At 43.2% G+C, this 3142-nt stretch overlaps 1 pseudogene; it reads left to right on the top strand.

Moving 5' to 3' along the window:
* Window positions 1-483: 483 nt before the first annotated feature.
* On the top strand, window positions 484-1460 carry LOC111720348 (annotated as a pseudogene).
* The last annotated feature ends 1682 nt before the right edge of the window (window positions 1461-3142 follow it).

Below are 3142 nucleotides of genomic sequence, written 5' to 3'. Positions count from 1 at the left end.
AGTGAAAATGCTATGTTGTGAACCCCTATGCACTCATATTGCTGCCAATGGGGCAGTCTTCACCCCATAGAATCCTTTGTGTTCCTAGCTCAGTGTCAGAACATCAGGGATCCTGTAGACCTACTTGTATCTGGGCAGGATATACTCTCAAGAAATAGTTTTCTAGACTCTGAATATTTCTAGTGATGAGGCAATAGCTACTTCCCCAAACAGCTCTAAGGAAGGCTTCATAGAAGGCCGGCTTATAGGTCAGTCTGGGATCAACCCTGTTATGTTCTAAGCTTAAGATCACCAGCAGTTGGAATGGACAATTAGATGCTTCTTTCCTTCTCTACATTATTTTCTACAACCTGTCAAATATTTTAAGAAAGGCGTCATCCCTCATCCTTCCCCCCCCCCTCCACTATATGGGCTTCTCTTCCCTATTATTATTATTATTATTATTATGCTTCCCTTAAATAATCCTTGGATGACGGACTTCCAAGTTAGTGTCAATGTCCTGGAAATGAAACCCAGTTTAAAGAAAACAGCCCAGATTCTCAACTCTTCATCCAAACTCAATGCCAGGATCTACTGGTAATGATACTGAAACAAGACAGAAGGTTGGAGTCAACAGTTTTGGCCTCATTGGGCACCTGGTGACTAGGGCTGCATTCAGTCTCAGGCAGAGGATGTTTTGTGGTATCAGAGACCCTGTCATTGACCTCAGTTATATGGTTTATATGATTTAATATGATTTCATCCATGGCAAATTCAAGGGCACTGTCAAGGAAGAGAATTGGAAAGCTGGTGATCAATGGGAAAGCCAATTTCTTTCAGGAACCAGATCCCACCAATATGAAGTGGGGAGATGCTGGAATGGAGTATATTGTTGAATCCACTGATGTCTTTACCAGCATTGAAAAGGCTTGGTAACTTGAAGGATGGAGTTATGAGGCATAATCTGCATTCCTTCTGCTGATACTCTAAACGTTCGTGATGGGAGTAAATGATAAAAAAAAGTGATAAATTCCCTTAAGATGGTCAATAATGCCTCCTGCACTTGCCACTGTGTCCTCCAAGATCATTCATCACAACTCTGGCATTGTGGAAGGTCTCATGACTACAGTTCATGCCTTTATGGCTCCCCAGAAGACAGATGGCCCCCTGGCAAGCTGTGGAGGGATGCTGATGCTCAGGTGATAGGCAAGGTCATACCAGAGCTGGATGGAAAGCCCAAATGCATGATCTTCCATGTTCCTGCTCCCGATGTCTCCATTGTAGATCTGACCAGTCGTTGGAGGAACCTGCCAAATACATTCAATAAAGGGGTGAGACAAGCAGCAGAAAGACCCTTGAAGGGGGGGGGATCTTGGGCTACAGAGGAGCAGATTATATCCTGGGACTTTAATAGCAACACCCATTCTTCTACCTTTGATGCTGGTGCTAGAATCACCCTCAATGACCATTTTGTTAAGTGATAGAACATGGTTATAGCAACTCTGGAGTTAACCTCATGGTCTCTATGGACTCCCAGGAGTAAAGTGGGAAGCTGTAGATCTTCAGGGTATGGGATCCCCAGGACTTTTTGGTTGGGAGCTTTCAATCTTTGTCCCAAAGCACCCCTGTGGCAGGGGGAGAAGCCTAGAGTCCTATATTGTGCACCATCAATAAAGTTACCACAATCAGTGCAAAAAAAATAATAAAAAAGAGACTCACAAAGAAACAAAGCAGCCCAGCTGTGGAGTGATGACAGGCCGGTGGCAGTGCTCCCAGGGATGATCCCCAAGGCTCTTTACACAAAGCTTCCATTAATGCAGACCAAGAAGCTCCTCTTTTTCCACCGCTAGGTCACACTGGTGGCTTACAATAGTCATTCAGCCATCCCACCCCAATCCTAGACCTGGAAGGTTACTATTTTTCAGTCCAAGTGCAGGACGTTCTGCCTCTTGTTCGTATCTCACCCAAACATGAAAGATTACACGTGGATTGCTTCCATATGCTGTTTTAGTGGAGATCATACCTACCTGCAGACCAGCAGCCCGACGGGAAAAGGCCAATGTTCTAAAAATGTGACTTGTTTGGTGTAATCAGCTACGGTGACGTGTAAGACTCAAATCCCATTACCTTCAAACCCTGATCTGATGCCTTTTGGCTCGATTTTTAGCCAAAAAGGCTTATTTTTTCCTTCAGAACCATTTACTAGGTGGGGCCAGGGAACCCTGGCTATGTGCCCACAGCTACAAGGGGTGGTTGCTGCCAGCACCCTCAGTTACTATCCAAATACTTCCTGCTCCACTTCCATATTTCTGTTAAGGGTCTTACTATCCTCCCAATCTCCCAAGATTAAAAACAAAGTATTTTTTAATTTAAGAGGTGAAGGGAGAAAAGAGCTGCCAAGTTATATAGATTCTCTCTCCAACATTTTTCCCTTCATCCCCAACTCTCTGCTCACCTGGATTATTATCATGGTCTCCTAAGTCATTCTCCCCAATGTTCTTTTCTGCCGTCTCCCACGTATCCTTCTGTACAGCTGTAAAAATTACCTTTGAAGGCAGAGCTCAGATGTTGTCCCTGGGTATGAATTGCAGTTCTTTCCCTTCCTCACTGTGGAGCTCAGAGATGTGAAGATAATTTGCCTGAAGTCACAGAGTCTTCACCTGCAAAAAATGAAGGTTTTAGGCTAGTTGGGGTTAAGGTCCATTCTAATTACAAGTCACTGATCCTACATCTGTTTCCTGCCCCCAAACCTACAATAGTTGCCTATTACCTTTAGAATATAAAGGGACCTTTCTTGTCAGAATCCCATTTTCTTCCCATTGTTTTCTTTCAATGGGACTCAGTTGAGCTTGGATTCCATAAATTTAGTAGAAATAGCACAATGGGATTTCCCCGCCTCTAGCAATACATCAGTAGGAACAGACAAGGAGGAGGAAAAGGAGACCAGAGCAGAACAGGTATCTTAAAAAAAAAAAAAAAAAAAAAAAAAAAGGCAGAGAGGCTCAAGATATTGGTGATGATAGTTAAAAAATTAGACTAGTTTTAGAAGGGATAAGGAATAGGGAAAAATGGAATGATAGGTTATAATTCATTATAGAAATGAAATATTGTGAGGGACGGCAAAAATCAAAGATACGCTCATTCCTGCATGTGGCCAAGCTGG

This window comes from Sarcophilus harrisii, chromosome 4, assembly GCF_902635505.1.
Source record: "Sarcophilus harrisii chromosome 4, mSarHar1.11, whole genome shotgun sequence".
Classification (NCBI taxonomy): domain Eukaryota; kingdom Metazoa; phylum Chordata; class Mammalia; order Dasyuromorphia; family Dasyuridae; genus Sarcophilus; species Sarcophilus harrisii.
Note: the sequence above shows the minus strand (reverse complement) of the source record. Positions and strands in the feature narration are given on the sequence as shown.